Source organism: Pleurodeles waltl, chromosome 1_2 (genome assembly GCF_031143425.1).
Source record: "Pleurodeles waltl isolate 20211129_DDA chromosome 1_2, aPleWal1.hap1.20221129, whole genome shotgun sequence".
In the NCBI taxonomy this organism is placed as follows: Eukaryota; Metazoa; Chordata; class Amphibia; order Caudata; family Salamandridae; genus Pleurodeles; species Pleurodeles waltl.
Window position 1 is genome coordinate 831,228,151 of NC_090437.1, and position 25,319 is coordinate 831,253,469.

Sequence of the window (25,319 nt, forward strand, 5' to 3'; positions counted from 1 at the left end):
AAAGACTGGCTGAACAAATATTTTCCCTGACTGAATACAGATAAAACATACATTCTTACTATTGGTTTGATGAGCTACCGTTCAATTGGGCATCAAAATTGGATCCACCTCATTCTCCAGTCAAATGGGCTAAAAACCTAGAGTTATATTCAAATTAGACTTCTCTTTTCTCGCTCATGTACTACAAATCATCGGAAAAGCAATTTTCCTCTTTTATAATTTATCCAAAGTGTGCCCTCCATTAGGATCACCTTGGAGGACCCTCCTCATTCAAGCTTTAGCACTGTTTCGATTATGCTATTCTCTTCCTTTTTCAGGTTGAGCGCACAAGTCCTCTGGCCTGTTGTAATCTATTTCTGGGCTCTTAATCACACCCATCACTATCACCCGTTCATGTGCTTGGCTTTCAAAAATCCTTTGTAATCATTGGTAAATGTTTTATGTTTCTTCCTCCTTGGGTCAGTTTGTTACCACCTTGGTCATCGACCCTGTTACATGGATAATTGCATGTTTGTGGATACGTTTGACTGCAGGCAAACTTCCTTTTCCTTTTGTGTCACTCCTTTATGCTCATGCTTATGGCAGCTGTGGCACATTGAATTTACTCACTTATGTCAACTATTCTACTTTTCATTTTCAATTTATGTGGTAAGCAAAGTCCATTTAGGCATTTACAACGCTAATAGCTCTAATGCAAGCAAACACGAAACCCATTGCATTGCCAGTGCTTGTTCTCAGTGCTCATGAGAATATTCTGAATAAGCTTCAATTGTCCACAAGAGAACACTAAGAAATATTTTTGGCTTGAACAAACATGACCACATTTCTCTATATGGAACCAAACTTAAGTGACTTGATTTAACCAACAAGTCACAAATGACTGTGTCATTGACAAAACAACCATTCTTTACACAAATATCTGCTTGGTTTGTGTAAAATAAAAAGGTCCACAGAAATGTTGACTCAAACAATGACTGCAAATTACAAATAACCAAGTGGAAAAACAAAAGTTATTGATGGAAACAACTTGCCGCTGCTGACTCCCAAATATGGAACACTCTTATTTCTTCCTGCAAAGAAGCTCCTTCACTCCAGTTCTTCAAAGCCAAGTGAAATTTCACCTAGTCAATATCTCCACACGGGACGGAATTTATTACTACACTATTTAAATTTTATGTCTTTTAGTACTGGTAAGTTCGCTCACTTTGTGCACAGTAAGATATGCTTACTTTCTCTCTCCTTTCTCTTTTGTTCTTTCCATCCCTCTAGAACTCTTAGGTTGCCTAGAATAAATAATAGATTTCTCTTCTGCCGGAAGGGGAACATCTAAAACGACGGCTCGGGAACAACGACCCTCGTTGTTAACGGAAGCGGAACCACGCTTGCATTAACAACAACTCCCTTTTTCTCTGCCTTAACCACGCATGTGCTGAACAAGGCACATGCGTGGTTAAGGCAGAGAAAAAAGGAGTCAGCATCGGAAGAGGACGCGCTCAGGTTAGTGGGGCTAGGACAGGGTAGGGGGGTAGTTTTTAGGGGTGAGGGTGGATTAAGGGCTTGGGGTGGGTGGAGGTCGGGGTAGTGTGTTTTTTAGGGGTGAGGGATCAGGGTAGTTCTGGTTTTTAGGGGCGGGGATCAGGGCAGTTCTGTTTTTAGGGGTGGGGCTGGGGGTCAGGGTAGTTTTGTTTTGGGGTGGAGGGGTCAGTTGTACTTTTGTTTTTAGGGGTGGGGGATCAGGGTAGTTGTTTTTTGTGGGTGGGGAATCGGGGTAGTTTGTTTTTGGGGATGGGGTTGTTGGGGGTGTTTTTTTGGGGGGGTTGTTGGTTTTTGGGGGTGGGGGTTGGGGTAGTTTGGTTTTGTGGGGGTTGGGGTAGTTTGGATTTTTGGGGGTGGGGGTTGGGGTAGTTTGTTTTTTGGGGTGAGGGTCGAGGTAGTTTGTTTTTTGGGGGTAAGGGCTGGGGGGATCAGGTGAGTTAAGTTTTTAGGGATGGGGAGATCGGGTAGTTTAATTCTTGGGGTGAAGGGGTTGGGTAGTTAGTGTTTTTGAGGGTGGGGTTGGGGTTGGGGTATTTAGTGTTTTTCGGGGTGGGGAGTCAGGGTAGTTTATTTTTTGGAGTGGGGGATCATTGGTTTTTGGGGTGAGATCGGGGTAATTTTGTATTTAGGGGAAGGGTTGTTTTATTTTTAGGGTGGGTTTGGTTGTTTTTAGGGTGGGTGGGGGATTAGGGTAGTTTTTAGGGCTCAGGGTGGGTGGGGGTATTGGAGTAGTTGTATTTTTAGGGTTGGTGGGGGGATGGCATGTGAAAACCATGCATGCCATTACACACATGCCTTTACTAGGCATGCCTTCACAATGAAAAATCGTTGTAAATGCATGCATGAAAAAAGGCATTCGTGGAAACGACGCAGTTTTTGTTCTAAACACATTCTTCAGGCATGCGTGGTTCACGCATGTGTTGTTCCATCATACATTCGTACTGAAAGCTCCCTGTTTTAACTGTGTGATCATAAAAGCTACATTCATTTTAGTAAGCTTGCAGCCAGATTTGATCTGAAGAAAGCTATAGTTGTTTTGAAAGTGGCTGGGCACTGAAGGCCACATTGCTGCAGTGGGGAAGGCACAGCTATCTGAACAGTGTTTGTATTCCTTTAATACAAATGTCATTCAACATGTTTTGTGTGATACATTCTGTTGAGGAATAGTTTAACATTTGATGGAAAGGCATTGATTTTATATTATGGTTGCTATGCTTTATTTACTTTGCTATGATGGATCTGAAGTTGTAACGAGGGAAGGATGGCTCATCTAGTCCTGGTTTCTTATTCACATGCTGTGATTTTATTCCCGCATTTCACAAACAAAAAGCAGACTTCAAGCATCAGAATATAAAGGATGAAACCAGGACTGAAAATGCTGCAAATACCCCCAGCTTGCACTTGTTTTTCAGCCACTATAACTTTTCATTCAGGCAGTATTAACCTCATGCAACCAAAATAGTAAGTCCCAGAATGGGAACTGGTGCTGTTTAAAAAGTCAAATGTGTTTGAAGTTCATACACATGATATGAGTGTGGCATTTCTGCAGGCATTTAGAAAGCTGTATTGTGTTATACCCACTCATGGGCTATCTGAGTTTGCACTGTTTTCATATATGTGCCTTTCAGGTTTGGTGTTTTATTGTTTGTACTTTGAGGCTATTTCTCAACAAAGCTTAGATGTCAAATGACAAGGTACTAGTTGTAAAGTAGATTTAAGTCAAAACAAAAGTTACGTCACATAACTCCAGTACAAACATTCCAGTAGATATTGAGAATCATACTGATGGAATAAGATAAATATATTGATTGAGTAAGACAGTAAATAGGCCTTCAACACCTTACTGTTGAAATGGTCAACTGTAACCATGGTTCAAATCATTAATTAATTCAAATTAATTTCACCTTGTCAAGCCACTATTACCTGAGAAAGTCGTTATCTGTGCTAGTTACTTTGCAAAGTAAGTATCCCTTCGAATCCACCACACAACTTAAGACACAAGACACTTAGGTCTCAACTATAGACAGCTTTTGGATATTTGATGTTGAAAACACCAATGGTGGAAAACTCCAAAGCTAGAGCAGGTGTTTTAATAAAAATTATCAATGTTCATGTAATATGAATAATGGATTTGCGTAGAAAATATAATAACATAGAAAAATAATGCACACATTTGAAAATGTGATTACGATGAGTGGCCATCAATGTTATGTTATCGAAGTGTACCTAATGATATTCTAATACTTTGAAATGTTGAATATATGTTTTGACTAATGTAGTATTGTGTCATATTAAAGGTTATGCATTATGTGTTAGCTTTATTAAGTTTAGGCCTTAATTTAGCGAAGGTCTTGGCCTACTTGCCAGGCCTCATGTCAAAGCTGTATTTCTTGACATTTAATAAATGGCTGTCCTAGAGAGTTAAACTGTGATTTTCCATTTGCATAGTTTAAATGTGCTCATGAGAACTGACTGCTAGAAGATGCTGTTCTTGATAATGTAACATCTTGTGTGTAAAATGTGTGGGACTGACTTTCTCAGGAGGAGAACAATGGAGACACTGACTGGAGTAGAAGCTGCAACAAAATTGTTACCTGATGAGCCAGATGATGAGGACATTGCAGGACAACCAATCAACGACATGTGAACAGAATAATAGTAGAATTCATAGATTTGGAGTTTTAGTTTTCTTGGACATGCGATCCCTTGACCAATAGGGATTTGAGGCATCGTTTTAGTGGTTTTGATTTCATGGTACTGCACTGAGAAGGAACCAGCATTGGCCATAGGTTCATTGCCCATTTTTCTTGCTGGCCGAAAGGTCAATATTTCTTGTACGTTTTGACAAGAGACGTGCTTAACTTTATTGCTTAAAGACTTTGCGTTTCCTGAACTTTGATGCTGAATCCTGATGCCTTGCTGATCAACAGATGTCCTGAGGACGAAGACTGACTCTGTTTGCTGATTCACACTGAGGATAGGTATTATAAATTAGAATATTGGTTATCATGCATATTTGCTCTTTATTTCTAGGTACCAACTGCACTGTTTTGATAGAGCAATAGTTAGATGTTTTTTCAAATTTGTGTTACAAACATTGTTTTGCATGAAGCCCAACATGCTAATGCTAATCTGATATTAGTTAATGATCCTCACTAAGTGAATTCTGCTATTAAGGAATAATGCTTGATGAATTTCTTTGCTGACCCCCAAATGTATGTAATCACTCTGACGCAGTTTATTATGTTATAAATTTGCACTGTAAACTTAGAATGTGTAATAGTTCAAGCTTTGAATTAGATTACGCTTATTCCGCCACTTTGGACAGCCAGTATTATTTCAGTATGTGTTTCATTTGATATTGAGATTAATCTACAAGACTTTAGCATTGGTAACATAGGGAAATAAACATTCTAACTTTTATAAAAGGTGTGGTTATTCATGGCTGAAAGGTCATGGTGCATGACAATTACTGACTCTATTGATTATTGATGTTATTGATTATTGTTGATTGTTGATATTGTGTATTGGTTATTGATCATTGATTTGCATGTACCGGAGTTATGCTAAGAACATCTTAACTGTTAGTCAAAAGATTCATCGACCTATTTACGTCCCCTTGTAAGTTTACTTATTAAGGTTAGATGCGCTAACAGAGATGGTAGCAGAGGTAATGGTACAGGATAACAGGTGTTAACAGTGTTGGTAAGGAGAGATAATGGTTATTTTCCTTCAGAGCCCACCATAGACGTCCAGAGATGGTAACACAGGTAAAGGTTCATTATTATTGAGATTTAGATTTTATTTTTCAATGATGGAAATTGGACAGAAAATGTTCCCTTAGGCCCAGAAATGGCTTTCCCAGAATCTCGTATCCTGCTAATGGTTGTTTGAGGATGTTCTCAGCATTCTAGTGACAGTGTGAATGAAGTAGGTTGCGCTTGCACAGCTTATGGAAATCACAGGTGAATGTGAGGTTTGTGAGGGTTTAGGGAGCTTGCGTACTGCAAATGAAGTTGTAAAAGGAGTGTGCGTACTCCGCAGTGTGAGAGTAGGGAAGTCGTCAAAATGCACATGTGTGTGGCACTTTGTTCTCAAAAATTGCCCATGTGGCTGTTATAGTAGGGACCCTGCATGGTCTAAGATTCCTGAGTATATTGAAAAGTGTATGAGACATTTGGGTTTTATGTTGCAATCTGTGTGGTTTAGTAGGTCGATTGGGCGTGGTCAACTAGTCAGAGTGTGAATTAAAGTGAGTGAAAGAAAATTTAGACTGAGATTTGGTGAGTCATATGTGCACCAGAACAGACCCACTAATCAGTTGACAGTAAAATTTGCAGGTCGAATTTTGCTTGCGAATCGTGGAAACTGAGAAAGGAGTAGCTGTTAGAGCGAGAGCCTTCTGTGAAAAATACGTAAAATCTCAAAGCGATTGTGTTACCTTTCCTTTAGTAAACCAGCAGATTTGGTTATTGTTTTTTGATTTGTGCTTGCAATTTTTGCATTTGTTTGTGTGAATCAGAGTTTGGAAGGCGAACCGCAAGACTTTGCCAGCCGCAATATGTGTGAGTGTGACATCATTGGTCTGCGATGGGATAGGTCATTTAGTGAGAAGGGTGGTGCGCGGATTAGCAGCCATCCATGAGAGGCAATTGGTTGAGAAAGTAGGTGAAAGGAATGCTGGGATTAAAAGTCACTTTCTGATTTGTTTTTGAATAACAGAAAGGTCAAAAAGATGACATTTTTCAAAGCTTTAAAGAGTGCTTTAAGGGGAGATACGTATATTACAACGAGTATAGGCGAGGTTACACTGCCAGAAGGTACACCAGCTTATATTGTAATGGAAGAGAAGGGTGTCGTGCCACGTCTTTGGCTAAAGCAGTGGTGCAAAGTGACAGAGAAGGATGAGAACTTAGCATTTCCCCCAAATGGGATGTTCAGTTTGAGGGTTTTGGAGCATTTAAGGATGGTGCTATATGAATCGAAGCCCCTTCTGAGACCAGCACAGTTTGAGGCATTAGCGATTTGGGAGCTAGTAGCCAGACAGCAACAGCAACAGAAATTTGAGAGAAGAATGAGAAACGCAGAAAAGACATTAACAGAGGCTAGGTGGGACAGTGATCAGAGAGTTTGTAGGATGGAGACTTTGCACGGAATTAAGTTGTTTCCAGCAATTACACAGGACAATGAGAAAGTGTTGTGTAGCCATTTTAGTTATAGCTACATGCATGTTATTTTAACACACTAGGCCGCTGTGCACTTTAACCTAGATATACTTTATTTAGCTTTGCTTTATTATTATTACAATAACCACTTTTACGGTCTTGTTTTATTTTCATCTATCTGTTTTTGCCTAACCCAGCACTCTGTTCTCAAACAAGACATTCTGGATCACTCTGTGCTTCATTCAAGGCTGCAGCTCGGTACATTGCCGGTGAACGTGATAGAAGTTTAGTTTCCAACATTCATAGAAAATACACATCCTTACCTAGGGACATTTTCTCCGAACATCAGCTGTGTTATGATATAAACACTTCCTTGCCCCTTACACGGTAGATGAAGATTCCAGCCACGGAACCACGACTGTATACTGATTGCTGAATGCTTCGCTACAGACGCTAATGCAGACCACAGGCCTTTGCTCAGGTAAGGGGGTTGATGTCTTCCCAGGGGAACGTGAAAGGCAGAATTGGAGCTTAACATGCTGTGCTCAATTACCACCAGTTAGGAGATAGTCCATCGATCATAGTGACAATATGATACCGTTGTTTTTATGCTTCACTCTTCTCATCACAATTTTAATACTGTCATGTTGTGTCGTCCTGGTTATTGCAGCTCACGCTTTGCTATCTAAGATGCAGTTGTTTTATTAAACCGGATGCAACCTGAGTGACCACGACTCCCCTGAGAAGCCTAGTATGTCATGCACTCGGCTGCCCAGTCATCACTATCTTTTGATAGAGATGAGGCACTGCTAGGTAGCTGGAGCAAAACCCGGATTGGAGTGTCAGGTGTCCCCCGTAGTGGGTTGGACTCAGTCTCCCACACCGCGGGCGATCCTGCCGCTCAAAATCCAGTAGTCTTATTAGAATAATGAGAGCCTACGCGACAAAGGAAGGATGGAAAGCTACTAGAAAGACTAACAGAAGTCCGTCCGAAAGTAGGAAGGCTAGAAAGTCTTCAACAGTGGAGGAGGAATCAGATAATGATGCGTTTATTATACAGTCATTGAGAAATCACCCACCACCATTTACAGCACATGAGAGTGGTCCGAGTACCAGTGCTGATCCGACAGCTCCAATGCAGGTCAATGCTAGCCTGACACAGAATGCGATGCAGAGTAGTCTTAACGTGCCTACTACTCCGATAGTGCAAAATCAAATGCAATTGACACAAGTTCCAAGAATTTACCCTGATGTGCCCATTATAGAAATGACTTCGAACTTAATGGTGCCTACGAAACAGGTTTACCCGAGACCGATGTTGGTTCAGACTGAACCAACTCCACTTTTACTGCCCAAGTGCAGCCACAGGTAATTCCAAGATTCACCCCTGTAAAAGTGAGACAGTCAGATATGACTCTGATAATGAATCAGAACATGGGAGTTACTCTCCCACAGAGCATAAGTGCCATAACAACCCCAGATGCTATATCGCTACCTATTACTGTTGGTCCAGCCGTACCCTTATTTGCACAGAAATAAACTACTGTAGGTGAACAGGGAGCAATGTCCCAGAGTATAATGAGGAGAGGTCATAATGAAAATGCTCTAGTAGTCTCTCCTTTGGAACAGACTTTTGATGGATCAAGATCATTGTTAGACCTTAGCCCATTTGTAGCAGTTTTCAGATGCTTTGGCAGTGTCAAACGTTAGCCAGCATTTGAAATTGTTGACCGCAGACCCCAGATGCCGTTACACAGCATGTGCCACCAGTCCAAGCAAGTAACATTTTGTTAAAGTTTTGACAGGTCAGTAGTTGACTGAATGGTTAGACAAGCTGAATACCCCACAGAGTGCTCCTAAGGGAGAGGAGTGCTTGAATTATGCCAGGCTAAGCATAGAAGCAGGTGAACACATTGACGGAACCATGGGGGTGAACAGGTTAGAATCCTACACAGAGGCAGAATTGAGATATTTGTGACCGAAGATTATGAGAGAAGTGAGAAATATGCATCAGAAACTATCAGACCTGGCAGATAAGTATGGCATTGAAATAGAGAAAACAAAGCATTTGAAAGGTAGTTACAGATTAGATTTTGTGGCTAAAGATTTGAACACATGAGATCTGCCGGAATGAAGGCACACCTTAAGGAATTGCTTCAAAGTGCCCAGACCTGGGGAGCATTAGATAAGTGGGAAGGCAGATGGGTGAAGAAAAGAGACAAGAGGGAAAGGGATTCTGTGGAGCTGGCTGCAAATGTGCAGCATGATAAAGATCCAGTGAAAATATTACCAGTGAGAGAGATTCCAGGAGGGAACTTTGTTCATGTCCCTTGGAGCAGAAGTTCCATTTTCTCGTTTATAAATGAATATCCAAGATTGAGAGAGAAGCCTGTAGAGTGGCATCAGCAGACAGACATGTTTGTGAAACTTGGGAAGTGCCTGTGGGAGGACTTGAACACATTACTAGAGAAAGTGGTTCAGGCTGATCTGTGGATCGAATGTAAGAGCAGTGTAGATTGACCAACAAGAGAACCAGGGAGAGATAAAAATACAGGTGCACCATCTCCTGAGGTAATGAAATATTACTGTAAGGTGATTGAATTTTTGAAAATCAGAATTTTACCCAAGAATATTGATTGGCAGAGGATTGACAGGACAGCTCAGGAAGCAAAGGAGTCGATACATGCGTATTATGAGAGATTGTTGCGGTTCAAGCATTACAGTGGTACAGAGAGAATTGAGGCAAGAGACATGATTAATTTTGTGTTCAGATTTGTGGAAGGAGTGAGACCTGAAATTAGCCAGATGATTAGGAGGCATTTGATTTGCTGGCAAGAAAAGACGATTGATGAAGTGTTGCAGTACGTGAAATGCTGCAGTGATGAGATTGAAATGAAGCAGAAAAAGCTGAAAGGGAAGGCAATTGTGATGCAGATTAAAACAGCTCAAACGGGAATGCAAGGGAATTTTCTACAACAGTTACCGCAGCAGCATCAGGAAAACATGATGTTTCAGCCCCAGATGAGAGGTAGAGGTTGTGGCGGTAATGTGAATCGTGGGCTAGACTTGGGTACTGTAGGGGTTCAGAATGGTATGCAGGGAATGAAGAAATTATTGCCATGTCACGTTTGCAGAGCCGTTGGACATTGGAAGAGGGAGTGTCCAGTGATGGTGCAGGAAGGTGTTGTTCAGCAAAGTAATGACATCAATTCATTCCAGAACATGAGAGGGCTGAGAGTGAGAAGTTCTAATCCAAATTTTCAAAATAATGTTAATCAAGTGCAGAATTTCCAGCCCATGCAGCAGGTGCAAATGCCACGTGTACAAATGACACAGTTGCAGCCAATGCCGCAACAGGTTCCCCTGGTACCTAGACAGCAATTTCAAATACCTCATGCCCCAATGGAACAGTAACAGATGATGCTTTCTCAACAGGTCACAGGTCAGAGGCTTAACCAAAGCGATAACACAGTGCACCAATTCCCGTTACACAGTGAGAATTAAATGAATGATGATTGGATGAGTGACAGTTCGGATGAGGAGCCATGGGTGCTTGCAACTTCCTTAGAAGTAGATAAAAGAGGTCCCTATGTGAAGGGGAAAGTTATGGGTCACAGAGTTTCATTCTTGGTTGACAGGGGAGCTACACGCTCTACAGTGAGAAGTGCAAAAGTTCCAAACTTGCCCCTTTCAGGTAGAACTGTTCAGATTCTTGGAGTAGCAAACTTCATTACAGAACCGGTTCAGGTTAAAATTGGCAGCTTTCAGGAATTGCACAAGTTCGTAGTCTGCGATTCAAGTCCAGCATCCCTACTGGGAAGAGACTTGCTGTGTAAAACAAAATGTTTGATTGCTTGTTCAAATGATGGAACTGAGATTCAGACCAATAGTGATGATGAAGATGACCAAACTCCAGAGTGAGAAATTGAAACTACAAATGAGGTGTACCCTCTGATTTAATTTTTCCCGATGTTCACTGTGAAAGAGCTTCATCCTGATTTGCAGGGAACAGTTGAGGAGAAAGTGTGGGATTTGACAGGAAAAGAAGTAGGTTTGATAAAGAGAGTTGAGCCAGTTAAAGTTACTGTAAAGCCGAATGCAGTTTTTCCTCAACTTCCACAGTACCTCATGCCACAAGATGTCCTTATGAAGGTGGCCCAGATAATTGCTGGCTTTGTAAAGCAATGGGTTTTGAAGGAAGTATTGAGCAGTCCATGTAATTCATCGATAATGGCTTTGCAAAAGCCCTGGGGGAAAGTTCGAATTTTCCAAGACTTGAGAACTTGAGAAAAATAAATGAGATTGTGGTTAAATGTTGTCCCATGGTGCTAAATCCAGCCCTGATAATGTTTCAGATTCCATGTGATGCTGAGTGGTTTACTGTCATTGATTTGTCGCAAGCCTTCTTTTCCTGTGCCTCTTCATGAGGATAGCCAATTTCTCTTTTGCTTTAAATGTTTGGATCAAGTTTATTGTTGGTGCAGGATTCCTCAAGGATTTACAGAGTCACCTTACATATTTAATCAGATCTTGAAAAAGAATTTGGAGTAGTTGGAATTGCCTTTCCAATCGACCTTGGTGCAGTACATTGATGACCTGCTGTTTGCGTCCAAAACAAGGGACGAGTGCAACTATGATACGATTGTGCTGTTGAACAATTTGGGAAAGAACGGTCACAAAGTGTCCCCGCTTAAATTGCAATACTGTCAAAAAAAAATTTAATACTTCCAGAAAAAGGATTACAGCCATACTGCAGATAAATTCCCCAACCACACAGAGAGATGTTAGAATGTTTTTAGGGATTGTAGACTACTGTTGTCCATAGGATTCCAAATTTTTCAGTCATTTCAAGACCATTACAGAAGGAAGTCACTGATCCTATAGTGTTAGACCAGTCTGGATTGAAAGCGGTCACTGAATTGAGACAGAGTCTGTCCAAGGCTCCAGCTTTGGGTATGCCTGACTACACAAAACCTTTCACATTGTTTTGTCATGAGCGTGATGCATGTTCTTTGTCTGTCCTGACACAGGTCCATGGAGGTGTAAACCACCCAGTGGCATATTTTTCAGCTACTTTGGTCCGGGTTGTAGCAGCTTTGCCAGGTTGTTAGCTTGCAGTTGCAACAGTTAGGCAAAGCCTTGCACAGAGTGAAGGCATTGTGATGGGACATCCCCTGACTGTAATGGTCCTTCACTCTATTGTGATTCTACTTACAAGGCTGAAAACCCAATATTTGACTGGTGCGAGGTTGACCAGCTATGAAATGAGTATTCTCGGGTCACCAAATGTGTCATTGAAGAGATGTACAGTGCTGAACCCAGCAACCTTACTCCCAAATGAAAATGTTGAAATTGAGCAAGTGAAAGATGTTGAGCATGATTGTATTGAAGTAACTGACTTGTGCACAAAACCGAGACTTGTCATTAGAGATTCTCGATTGGAAGAAAATGGCCAAATTATCATTGTTGATGGCTCCTGTCTGAGGGACAATGCAGGGTCACTAAGAGCAGGATATGCTGTGTGCACAATTACTGGTATTTTGGAAGCTTCTTGGCTTCTCGGACTGTATTCTTCCCAGGTAGCGGACTGGTAGCCCTTACTAGAACGTGCCATGTTTCTGCTCATTTGAAAGTTACAATCTATACAGATAGCCATATGGATTTGGAATAGTCCATGATTTTGGCCAGTTGTGGTCACAGAGAGGTTTCATGACCTCTTCTGGTTCACCAGTGAGAAATGGTGAAAGGATTAAAGAACTGTTACATGCTATTCAAATGCCTGAAAAGATTGCCGTGGTGAAATGCAATGCACATCTGAAGTCGCAGGACATTGTATCATTGGGAAATGGATATGCGGATCAAGTCGCCAGGTTTTGCGCATTGAACTGTATATCGTTTGAAGATAAGTGGGAACTGTTATCTGAAGAAGATGGAACATGTCGAAGTTATGCAATGAAAGTAATTGGCACCTTGGAGGAATTGAAAATGTTGCAGAATAATGTTGACAAGGAAGACAAATGTTCATGGAGCAAAATGAAATGTGTGCAAAGACAAGATGAATTGTGGGTTTCAGGAGAGGGTCAATTGGTTTTGCCAAATAGTCTGTTGTCTCACATGGCTAGGGACTATCATGGTCAAGCACATATTGGGAGGGATGCCGTGATTCAGTTGTCAAACAAGATTGATTCATCCCAAGGTTTAGACAGGTTGCTGAAGCAGTTTGCCATTGTGGTGTCATTTGCCAACAATTGAACGCAGGGAAAGGGACATTGGTTAATTTGAGCCACATTGGAAGAGCGGGAGGTCCATTTAGCAGAATGCAGATGGATTTTATTGAGATGCCTGTGTGTGGAGGTTTGAGATATGTGTCGGTGATTGTTTACATTTTTAGTCACTGGATTGAAGGTTACCCTACACAAAGAAATGATAGTCTCACAGTAGCGAAACTACTGCTTAGGGAACTGATACTGCGTTTCGGGTTTCCAATCTGTGTAGTCACTTTAACAATTAATGAATTAAATTACTGTGTGCAGCACTGAACAGTGAGCAGAAGTTGCATTGTAGATATCGCCCTGAAGCATCTTAAGAAGTATCCGAAAGCGACTGAATTACATCATATGAGACAGAGGAGGGAATCTTCTTCTGGTACAGTGGGAGATATATTTGGATGATTCCTTCGGTGGGAGTCATACTGAATTCGATTAAGATTAAAAAGTTGTCTACTATTGTGGATAACATGTTTACACATTTTTCAGGAGCCATACTCCTGATGGATACTGAATTAGCTGCTGATAGAGCTATGACTCTTCAGAATCATCTTGCTTTACACATTCTTTTAGCGAAGGATGGCGGACTCTGTAGAAAGAATAATTCTAGGCATTGTTGCTTGTAAATTCCTAATAATAGTAAATAAATTAGACGCTTAGTGGAACAGATGAATGGTACCTTGAAGTCAAGAGTTGCTAAGATGTGTGTGTCCACAAATTTGAAATGGCCTGAGGCATTGCCTTTAGTTTTGATGTCAATGAGAAACACACCCAACAGGAAGACAGGATTGTCGCCACATGAGAGTCTTATGGGCCGAGCCATGAGGTTGCCATTGTTGCCTGCAAATGCACTTGTCAACATTACAGATGACATGGTGGACTACTGCAAAGGTCTGGCTGATGTGATTCGCTCTTTCTCTCAGCAGGTGGAGGCCACCACACTGCCACCAATCCATGACCCAGGGCACAACCTGAGAGCCAGAGACTGGGTTGTGGTCTGGAAACATGTGAGGAAAACAGGTTTGGAGCCTCGTTGGAAAGGACCCTTCCAGGTAGTTCTGACAACTACCATAGCTGTTAAGTGCACTGGGATTCTGAATTGGATTCATGCCAGTCACACAAACAAAGTGGCATCTCCACTGGATCATGAGGAAGAAGAGATGTTGAAAGTACCAACAACAATGAAACAAGTCTCAGGGCCGGAAAAAGAACAAAGTGCAACTAAGAGCAGATCTGAGCCCGTTGAAGACGGTTCAGTCACTCCTGTGAGAGATGAAGGAGAAGACCTCCAGGAGGGTGAGGGAGAGCCTATCTCAATTGAGGCAGCAAGAGAGCCTAGTCAGAGGAGGGCTTTCCCAGAAGCAGATGATCTTGAGAGACAAATAGAGCAATTGCCAGACCCAGAGGGGGAAGGTGTTGAGGTGGATCAAAGTCATTGTGATCTGACTCCTCCTGAACCGATTGGGGGTCCATCAAGAGAAAACACTGCAGAACAAGGAGAAGGTTCAATTTCGACAAAAAGTCCACTGAAAGGAGATAAGTGACCGGAGTCGCAAGGAAAGGGAAAGGAAGTGGTTGTTGAGGCAACAATCGAGGAAGAACTCGATACAACAAGGAGAGAAGATCTGAGTGAAGGAGAATTGAATGGTGATCGAAAGTTGAAAAGAAAGAGAATAGCAAGTTGGAGATTCGCAGGTCCTGAATGGGCGTATTCAACTACAAGTGAATGACAGCAAGAGTTTGTTTGTCTTTTTGTTTTGATAGAGACATTCAGGTTCAGTATTTTGGCACTTCAAGGAAGTTGATGAACTGAACTTTTTAAACAATCTGAGAGAATATTTTTGAGAAGAAAAGTGTTGAAAGTAACCATAAGAGACATTGATAACCTGATTTGACTTGTGAAACCTGATTTTGACAAGCTGCTTACTTATTTTGAGAAGGGATCCTGGAAGTGAGATTGATAGCTGTAAATAACTGCGGAATGAAGAGTTGTTTGTTTTTGATTTTTGCTACAGTTTTTCTAAATTTCTTCTGCTCTCTGATTCTTTATAGATCATGAATAACATTAGCCAGCAGGGTAGAAACACTAGGCGCTGTAAATATATGTGTATTGGTTTGGCAATTATGTGTGGGATGGTGTTGATTGTGGGTATGTTTGTTCTTGATAAGAGTGAAACCAACCATACGTCTGCTTTTGACAACTACTGCACTAACGACAATAGAGAGGTTTAGGTTAGAGGAGAAATATTTGCACGGGTATACTAATGTGCAAGGGGAACTTTCTTCTAATGTCGTCTGTCGCTTGTTGAGTGAGTATGTTGAGACTATGGAAGCGAGGAATTGTTATGTGTGTACGCAGATTCCTTCATCAGTTGAGGAAGGAGTTACATATCATAGCTTGCCTTAACATATGGAATACGTTGTAGTCTGCTCCTAACAAGATTTTATAACCTGGAGTACATTCAGTACTGTTACTCAAACTATAACATGGTGTTTTCGTTTGTCCCTATAATTAGGTATTGGAGTAGAGTAGCTAGGGGTAATGGCATAGTAATAGTTTTTGTTTGAACCTACATTGACATTTGGCACAGCTTATGCTCACAAGAATAATCTGACATGCTTGCTTACACCTTTAGAGAAACACTTCTCAGATCACATAGACGACAGGAGAAAGGCATTGAAGGAGAAGTTAGAAAAGGTCTTAGAGAAAAGGGCTTACAGTAATGATTATGCTTATAGTGCAATTAAAACGCAAGGGAAATTAGCTTTAGATGCAAAACACGTAGAGAAACTTTGTATAATCAGGCCTAAATCATGCACTGACGCTTTATTTGTGGGAATGAGTGACTGTAAGCATGTGTTTTTGTTTCAGAGTAAATGGACGTTGATGTTGAATGGACAGGGCCCGGCGATTCCCGGAATTTATTATATCTGTGGTCTTAATGCTTATTACCGTCTTCTAAGAGAATGGTATAGGACATGTTATATGGGAATAGTTTTCCCAAAGATTTATCAAATGTGTGATTTAAAGAAGTATCCGAAAGCGGCTGAATTACATCATATGAGACAGAGGAGGGAATCCTCTTCTGGTATAGTGGGAGACATATTTGGATGATTCCTTCGGTGGGAGTCCTTCTGAATTCGATAAAGATTCAAAAGTTGTCTACTATTGTGGATAACATGTTTACACATTTTTCAGGAGCCATACTCCTGATGGATACTGAATTAGCTGCTGATGGAGCTATGACTCTTCAGAATCGTCTTGCTTAGACATACGTTTGGCGAAGGATGGCGGAGTCTGTAGAATAATTAATTCTAGGCATTGTTGCTAGTATATTCTTAATAATAGTAAATAAATTAGAGGCTTAATTACTAATCTGACTAATGAAAGTGCTGATTTGAAAGAATTGGAAGAACCAGGTGTTTGGGAAAAGATTGGCAAAGGTTTTGCTTCAATGGGAAATTCGTTCAGCAACATTTGGAATGGGATACTATTGAAAACATTGAAGAGAATATTAAGAATTGTGGTTTGCCTAATTGGAATATGGGCATTGTGTAAATTATGCAGAATAATTAAAATGAAAAGGTCTATGAATAATCAGAGAAGGGAAGAAAAGAAACGGGAAAAATTGTACAGGGAAAAGTGCAAAAAGGGAACAAAGGTATGAAGGGATCGAATTGACAGAATTTTAGCTGATGAAAAACATTTGTGGGTGGTAGTTAGTGTGATCACACATCAGTACTCGTCCAAAATAGCTCGTTGACACACGTCCCTTCGCCACTTCAGGTTCCGACCACAGGCTTACCAGGGTCTGCATTCATGTTCTCTCACTCAACCATATTCTCATTAGTTCCACTCTAAGAAGCCTTGATAAAGTCACTGGTGTGACGAAACACGTGTTGGCTGTATCACGCTGATGACACAATGATTTCCAGTATCTACAAATAAAAGACACCCTCTACAAACAGGACTTGAGACTCCTTTCAACTTTGCTTCATAGCAACATAAGATAAGGGTCACTCATCCCTGCCACACTATTGGACTATACTATCGGTGTGCTGTGGCCATTCTTGTCCAATTTTGATCACACATTTAGTTATCAGAGGAGGGATTGCTAGCGCAGGTGTTTTAATAATACTTATTAATGAGTGTTCATGTATTCTGAATAATGGATTTGCGTAGAAAATATAATAAAGTAGAAAAATAATGCACACATTTAAAAATGTGATTACGATGAATGGCCGCCAATGTTAACAAAGTGTACTTATTGGTATTCTAATACTGTGAAATGTTGAATATATGTTTTGACTAATGTAGTACTATGTCATATTAAAGGGTATGCATTATGTATTAGCTTTATTAATTGTAGGCCTTAATTTAGCGAAGGTCTTGGCCTACTTGCCAGGCCTCATGTCAAAGCTGTATTTTTGAACGTTTATGGCTGTCCTAGAGAGTTAAACTGTGATTTTCCATTTGCATTGTTTAAATGTGCTCATAGCTGGGAAACGTTTTCTGATGAGAACCAACTGCTGGAAGATGCTGTTCTTGCTAATGTAACATTTGTGTGTAAAATCTGTGAGATTGACTTTCTCTGGAGGAGAACAACTGAGACACTGACTGGAGTAGAAGCTGCAACAATATTGTTACCTGATGAGCTGGATGATGAGGACATTGCAGGACAACCAATCAATGACATGTGAATGGAGTAATAATAGAATTCATAGATTTGGAGTTTTATTTTCATTGGACAAAGTGTGAACATGCGATCCCTTGACCAATAGGGATTTGAGACATAATTTTAGTGGTTTTGATTTAACGGGACTGCACTGAGAAGAAACCAGCATTTGCCATAGGTTCATTGCCCATTTGTCTTGCTGGCCGAAAGGCCAATATTTCTTCTGTGTCTTGACAAGAGACATGCTTTACTTTATTGCTTAAAGACTTTGCGTTTTCTGAACTTTGTTGCTGAATCCTGATGCCTTGCTGATCGACTGATGTCCTGAGGACGAAGATTGAGTCTGTTTGCTGATTCACATGAGGATGGGTATTATGAATTGGAACATTGATTATCATGCATATTTGCTCTTTCTGTCTAGGTACCAACTGCACTGTTTAGATAAAGCCATAGTTAAATGTTTTTCCACATTTGTGTTATTATTGTTTTGCATGAAGTCCAACGTGCTGATGCTAATCTGATGTTAGTTAAGGATCCTCACTAATGAAATTCTCCTAATAAGGAATAATGCTTGATTAATTTCTTTGCTGAACTCCAAATGTATGTAATCACTCTGACGCAGTTTATTATGTTATAAATTTGCACTGTAAACTTAGAATGTGTAATAGTTCAAGCTTTGAATTAAATTATGTGTATTCCGCCGCTTTGGACAGCCTGCATTGTTTCTGTATGTTTTCATTTGATATTGAGATTAATCTACATGACCTTAGCATTGTTAATATAGGGAAAAAAATGTTCTAACTTTTATAAAAGGTGTGGTTATTCATAGCTGAAGGGTCATGGTGCATGACAATTACTGACTCTATTGATTATTGATGTTATTGATTATTGTTGATGTTGTGTATTGGTTATTGATCATTGATTTGCATGTACCGGAGTTATGGTAAGAACATCTTAATTGCAAGTCAAAAGGTTCATCAACCTAATCGTGTCCCCTTCTAAGTTTACCTATTAAGGTCAGACGTGCTGACAACACTTACAGCAGATTTTAAGCTTGCTCATTTTTTGCTTATTAACTGATTAATTTCCTTCCTGTTATTATGTTTGTCCCTCCCCTGGAAAATATATTTTTTACCATACATTGGAGTGACTTGTATTCTTCCACTGCTCACATTCAAGGAGCTACTTTTTACTTTTTTATTAAGCACTCAATGGGAGTGAATGTGTTTTCTTTCTTTCTCCCATGTATGCTGCTTTCCCGACAAATACCAACCTCTTTGTGTTCTATAGTGCTCCTTCTTTTCCCCAGCTTGTCTATTGCCTTCTGTACACTCCTTATTTTTTTGGGGCTTTGTTGTATTTTTTTCCTCTTGCTTCCTCAAGCACATCCATTGCTCTTCCAATCTACTCCGACTTCCTGCTGTGTCTTCGCCCACTGTGTGTTGACTTCTCCTTCAAGTGCCCCTCCTGTCTTAGTCTTTTAAGAAAATGTTTATTTTTTTGTGTTGTTAAGTCTGCCAGTAGTTGCTGGATTAGTACTAAAATGGGCAATTGGCATTTTTTAAAGTACTGCTCCAAGATTGGCATCCACCTTCTTTGAGGGTCAATTGAAAAAAAGAAAAATGGCAGTCGGGTCATTCCATATGGACACATACGTCAACAGCCTGGACCGCCACAGCATCATGAAATATACACAAGCATACGTGATGATGTATAAATGCATAAAAGGATTTGGCCTTTTTCATTTTTTTCCGAAGATGCTGCACACTATTGACAAAGACAATAGGTCAAAAAGACAAAACCTTTTGGTTTTGTTATTTTTCTTTTATGTTATCGCTCATTACGTAAACAACCATAGGTTTTATTCTCCAAGTGCACCCAACCTATGTGGGGTCATGTCTTAAAAATGGTCACACTGTAGGTAGGAACTCTACTTTTCTTCTCTGTACCCTTCAGTGCCCAATATGTATGCTATGGGTTAAATTGTATATACCTTCAACAAAGTAAATAAAATAACTTGGCTTTTCAATTGTACCTAGTTAAACAAATATATACCTACTCACAACACAAAATGGGAGCAATAAAATTAAGACACACAGGAGAATACAAGGGGCCATATTAGCAGCTGGGCATACTCTACGCAGCAGTACACTTTTATTGGTGTATGCCTGATTATGGTCAAAATGCTCTCCTCAGTAAAGGAATGAAGCCTAAGAAGTTCATACTTGTACTGGGACAAGCACATCATTGAAACACGAAGCCGTTCTTTGAAACAACACCTCACTCTTTCACTGCTAACTGAACCGGCCTTACTGTCTAAAGGGAGCAGGGATTGCAGACTTTGGTGTGGTGTGTCACTGCAACTGCCTGCATGGGACATTTGGCGGTCACTGGACGCACAGTGGCTCTTCCAATGAGCATCACTTCATACAACAAACACAGACAGTGTGCCGACCAGTGGCCTTTTTTCCCTGCACTTTTATATTATGGCACTGGGACAAAAGCTGCCAGGAAGCTTACGAAATACGATCAAAGATGACGTTACTTATAATCTATTCTGAGTTATGGTCTCTCGGGTCTCCACTTTAATCTAACTGTTTGAGGTTCTAATTGAAAATGGTTTTGCTATGTATGACTTAATTTCAAGTGGCCCTATTAGTGTGATGTATTAGCAAACATACAATAAAACAATGTGATTTGCCAGACTAACACTTTCCCACACTCACTGCTCTCATAGATATTTTAAAAATAGCAAGTTTGCTCCTTTTTACTTTCCATGGAAAATTAGTTTACATGAAAAGCCTTCTCACTCCACTCTGTGAAAGGGGAAATATTGGTACACGTTATCTTCCTTCATTTGCCAACACTTACGTTCGTTAGCTTGGGGAAATAGGAACATTTAAACATACACATTTTTTTCTTTCCATGCTAAATGTTTTTGCAGGAAAATACTTTTCTTCCCGGGCTCGGTTTGTGAAAATAGAAACAATGGTTTAGTTGTCCTTCTTTTATTACCCTAGGAATGCAGACCTCATTCAGGAGTGCTATCTTTCAAGAGACACAGAGACAATATTTTGATTTTTCTATGAGACCTATCCTACAGATGACACAAAACATAAAGACTTCAGCAGTAGGCAGCAGAGCTATTTCTCACATTTACAGCTTCATACCTTAAATAGGAGAGTTTCCCCTCATAATATAAATAATGTTCAGGTTCAGAATGGAAACAGAAAGCTAACTCATGGTTGAGGTTTTGGGCCTCACGTAAATGAGCTGTCTATCAAGTTCCACAGAACATGCTTTGAATTCAGACAGCAGCGTTATCACCCAAGTTACACAGATCCTACAGGCGTTTGCTTTAGGTAACAGAGCTGTGACTGAACGCAAGAAAAAAACTATAATTTCAGGCCTCAGGCATCTGTGCTATCACTTAGAACAGAGGGGTTTGACACTACGAGATCTTAAATCGGAGAGTTACCCCTCCAGTGACACTACACCCATTACATGGCTAACTAAAGGTAAAATGTATTTTATTTATCTTTTCATTTATTTCTATAGCCCCGAAGGACAGCAGAGTGCTTCACAAATAAGATAAGTAACTTTGAACCACTGAAAATACAGAGATGGAATGAGGGGGAGAACATGAAAGGCAAACACTCATGAAAGCATAATTTGAAGACATGCACTTTCTAATTCCTTCAGAGTCAGAGTAGAGTGGAGCTCAGTCTAAAATGGGAATGGATTTCCAAAGTCTCAGAAGTAAGCATGAGAAGCGTATTTTGATATTTTGACTCTTCTGGCTTTCAGGATTTACAGATTTTGTTTCTAGTGTTGTGTTGACCACCGGTGAAATGGAGTGAGTTATACAGGTAAAAAGGTAGGCTGGTATGGATTGTTTCATGCATTATCGAAGCAATCTTGAATTTGAATCTAGCATTAAAAGACAGCCAGGAGAGATGCCTTAAGACAGACATTATATTGTCTGATTTTTAACAAATCAGGCAGCCACATGGAAAATAAAGTTTTGAGGCAGAACAGTAGATGTACGAAGACATGCGAGGACTGCATTACTTCTACCATGATAAGTGAGTGCAAGTACTGCTATTTTGAAGTATGTGTTATGAATGGATGGTTTGGGGTTACTGAGTAGATGGAGTTAGTAGGAGGCATAGTTTGTCAGTTTGGTGATGTGATGACTTAAATTCAAATTTTGACCAATAACTAAGTAGAGGGACTTAGCAAGTGTGTCTAGAGATGCATAAATACATGGAGGATTCGAATAACGTTATCTGCCTCATAGAGAATATATTGCAAAACCATTTGCAAGCCATTTTTTGGTACATAAATAGATTTAGCTGTGGTGGAGTGGGGCCCTGAAATGAACAATGCCTGGGTCAAATAGTCCCAGATGCTTTTCTTTTAATGGCCCTGCAGAGGGTGGAGGGGATTGATACATTTTTAGATTGGGGAAGAGAGTTGCTGGGGAAAGGAGTGTGCAAACATAATCATGCAATCCTAGTGTTTTAAAGGTAATGTTCGCTGTACTTATATGTCAGAATGCATACTGAGATATGTTATAATCAGATGTGAACCTCATTTTTGCATTAACCTAAAGTGCCCTTTAGCCTCAGTATGCATGCTAAGGTTCGTGATTCTAGTAGGCTTAGAAGCTCTGTAATTTAACAGAGGCCATTTGCACATTTACTACATATTGTAGTCACTTTCAATGCACCAGAAGCATACATTCAAGAAATTAATTAACTGATGTATTTCTCTCTTTGCTTCTAGGATGTTTAGCATTTTCTCCATTAAAAGATCCTGCTACTTGCTCATGAGATATGTTTTGCTAAAGTAACAAGTTTCTTTTCCATATTTACGCCTCGTAGACTTGTATTGAGGGAATTTTAAACTAGCTATTTTGAGCGAGAGCTCCGATCGGTTGAAATGACAATTGTCTGCTAATTAGTTGCTTTGCTACCTGCTGTTTTTCCCTTAAGCAAGTTAGACTTTGGGCTTCCTGATGTATTTATTTTATCTTACCAGGAGTGAACATAAATCCTCTGCAAGAGTTTATCAGGATTCCCCACGAGTGTCACCTAGGACCTCATCACTTGAAGCCCAGTCCCTTTGTTTCTAGTTCACTCATCACTCTGCCCACTGTTGTATGCAGCATCATAAAATTTCAGTATTCAGAGTTTTTTCTTTGATTTCTTGACTTAGCTTTGGCTACTCATGAAATATTGCAGTTTCACGATTTGGTGTCACATGAAGTAAATGATTACGAAACTTTTAAAACTATCAGTAGGACTGCATTATTTACCGGTACCTTCCGGAGGTAGAAACATTAAAGATAAGATGATACGAATACTCATGAAATAGAACATGTTATATAGGTGTGATGATACAAGTATTTTCTAAAATAAAACAGAAATCAAACCTCAGAATAAAAATCGTTTGTTGCCCAACTCTGCACTACTTTGCTTTGGTCTTACTGCGCTCATGGTGGTGGCTGTTCATGACCCAGGATTTCTTCTGGGGTGACTTTTAGGGCTTATTGTTCTGGCTTGGTGGCCAATTCGGAGGTTTATAATACTGGGGCAGACGTTTTTCTTCCATAGCCCTTTTGAATTGAGTTTTGAGGCCTATTTTTGAATGGGCAAATCACAAGATACCCACAGACTGGCTGCTGATAAAGTCTTTTAGTACATCTCATGACAGAAAACCGGAAGTATGGACCTACCTAGTTCTTTGCCACTAGTGCTGGGCCCCATTGGACACTTAAGTGGCCCCTCAGATAGATTGGATTCTGGTGGCAATTGCAGACACTCGCTCGACCCTAGACGGGTTGGTCGATGCTTTAACAATTATCTTTCCTCTAATCTGTGAAAATCAATGTAAACTATCAGAAAAAGTCACCTTACGTCCTCTGTCTATTGAAGAATTGTGCCCTTGAGCCCTAAATTTATCTTAATAAACACAATCACTCACTGAAAGATTGTGCATTACGAGGATCACATCATGCACAGGTTTTTCTTCAAAAATGTGACTGTTAATGTTTCACTTAAACTTTTAAGGAAGGTATAGATGTTCTCATGACTGTTGTAATATCTGGAGTAATTAGCAGGGCATGGCGAGGGTGCAAGGTATAGTTACCTTAGGGCACAAGTTATAGTTACTTGAAAGAATTCTAACTATAATTACTGAACTTCTATGGTTTTGTACGAGTAGATTCAGAACCTAACCACAACATCCCTGTAACCTTTGTTTTTTTCAGTGAATTTCCAAGGTTTTTAAAAATTCTATTTCCTAACTATAATGTCACTATAACCTTTTGTGTTTTCAAATAATTTCTACATTTTTTTTTAACGTAAAGTTGTTTTCATTACCATACGTTAATCGGCCTTTGGCCAGGCCATGCGGGCAACCCCCATAACAACCCAACCCTGCGCTGCGCATGGCCTTTTGCTGTTCGCAGCAGGGTTGGCCGCAGTGCCTGTCTCTCTTGGTGTGAGAATAGGCATGAGAGGGTGTCTCTGGGTGTGAGAGTGGCTGTGAGAGTGCCTGTCTGGGTGTGAGAGGGTCTATGTGGGCGTGAGAGTGGGTGTGAGTGTCTGATCGCACTCCAATAGATGAAAGATGCATTCAACACCACAAAGGATTTCAGATTGTTTTTCAATATGGAATCACGGAGTAAAAACACTTGCTTTGCCTTCGCCAAGCCCAGGAGTTAGGATAATTTGTCTTTTTCAGAAGCAGAGCTGCAACTGGGGCACTTGGTACATTTATATTTGTAAGTGCCTCTTCTTGAGGTTTAATTTCTGTGAAATGAGCATCATGGGGTGAGCGAAGCACACCTGCTCATTTATCCAACAAGAGTCCAACTGGAGCACTTTATACTGGTTAATCAGTAAGTGCTACCTAGTTGGTTGAATTGCCAGTGTGGGGGAGGGGGCCATGCAGACCCCCCTACCCCAGCCGATTTTAGCCCCTGGGGCCCCTTCCCTAAGGGCCTGGAATTTTAATATTTATTTGGGGGAGATGGGTGCAATCCCCCTCCCAGGCCGATCATGGCCCCGGAGAAGCCATTCCCCAGGGTCTGGCCATGTCACCTGGGTGCTGCCCAGAGCACCATCGTTGGAAACTGCAGCGGGAGCCTCAAGGCCCCTGTGGTCCCGGCCAGCTCCCCGCGTTCTGCGGGAGCTGGCATTGCTGTCACAGATAGGGAGCTGCTAAACAAGCAGCTCCCTGTCTGTGAGAGCAATTGCTTCCTCTGTTTCTCAGCCCGCATGTCTGCAGGCAGGGAAACAGAGGAAACCTCTGCTTCCAGGAAGTGAAAACTGTTTGACAGGTCTCACTTGCTGGAACTGGAGTTTTTGCTCTGACTTTGCATGAGCTGTAAAAGCTTCTGCCAAGTCACAGCAAGCAGCTATCTCCCGGGGGCGGGCACGAGGGGACATAACAGGAGCCAGCCCTGGAGGGTGGTGGTCCCCAGGGCCATTATTGGCTCCACAAGGGGGTCCCACAGCCCCCCAAATGTTGGAATTTGCCTCAGGGAGGTGATGGTCCCAAGGCCCTGGGGTCCGTGATGAACCCTCTCCATTATTTCAATTCAGCCGTAGGGAGGTGGTGGTCCCAGGGGCTGCAGTGTGCCTGTGCAATCCTCCTTAATTTAAATG